We start from the raw sequence: 1,213 nt of genomic DNA on the forward strand, positions 1-1,213 counted from the left end.
GTTTTTTTTATCTTTTTGCACATCATACTCTCTTTGATTGTCTTTTTTGAAAATTGCATTAACTACTGCTTGCATATCTGTGATTAAATTGATTACCAATCAGAATCGTAACTATTATTATTACCTTTTATTTATACTGTATGGCACCACAAGGTATCTGCAGTGCCCAATTACAGAATAAATAACAAAATACTCTAAACAGAAAAATAGTGACTTACAGTTGAAGTACAGGGTAAATAAACATAGTTACAGCAGCAAACAACTCTGACATAAGTATCGGGGTGTTAGAGAAACTCTGAATTTTTTGTCGTCAAAGATGGTTTAAGTTCGAGACGGATAAGCACATGAAGAGTTGGAGGTGCTGCTCATAAGATCTTACATTCTAAAGGGGAGGCAAAATACGGGGTGATCGGGCACAGGTCACAGAGATACAGTCATGTATATAAGAGAAATACCAAAAATGGACGATTAATTACCCCAGTAGTGGGAAAGAGAAAATATATACATTTTTCTCTTATTAAATACTGTCCTAGTTGGTGGTGCGCCCAGAGCCAGAAAATACGCAGACTGACACTGGGAGAGAGAGAAGGCTCTTGTGTGGGCGCACTCTTATACAAGGAAGGAAATTCCTATATTAGATATTGAGAAATATTTAAAACATAGCTTTTATTGGTATCGTTTAGGACGTAATTACCCATCTAAATGATCCTTATGAAATAAAGAATTGAAAAATGTTAAAATGTTCTGGTCTCTTGCTTCAAAGAGTGATTCAGAAAGGTTGTAGACACTGGATTGTCATACCCCCATTTCCCCTGACCAGTACAGAGTTTCTGTATTAGTGGGACCAAGGAGTGGTCAAAAATATTATGGATACATTTAACTATAATACCTTATATTAAGTTATAGTTAATATTCAATGGTCACCAATATTTGAACACCTGAAATATTGACAGATATCACATTGGTAAAAAATGAGGTGTTGCTCTGCAATGGACATGGATTAAATAAAAGAGAAGGATAAGAAGGTACTGAATAGAGTTAGTGGTGATACTGCTGTTGGTGTCCCTTCTCACATAGAGAGGAAAATAAATCCTACTCTACAACACCAGGTATTCGCAGGCAGTCTCCTCTCCTGGTACTAACCCGGCCCAACGCTGTTTAGCTTCCAAGATCGGACGAGATCGGGCATTGGCAGCGTGGTATGATAGTAGAG

The 1,213-nt window shown here is 37.2% G+C and overlaps 1 pseudogene; it reads right to left on the bottom strand.

The window, feature by feature from the left end:
• Positions 1-1,094: 1,094 nt before the first annotated feature.
• On the bottom strand, positions 1,095-1,213 carry LOC134946046 (5S ribosomal RNA; annotated as a pseudogene).

Source organism: Pseudophryne corroboree, chromosome 7 (genome assembly GCF_028390025.1).
Source record: "Pseudophryne corroboree isolate aPseCor3 chromosome 7, aPseCor3.hap2, whole genome shotgun sequence".
Lineage (NCBI taxonomy): Eukaryota > Metazoa > Chordata > Amphibia > Anura > Myobatrachidae > Pseudophryne > Pseudophryne corroboree.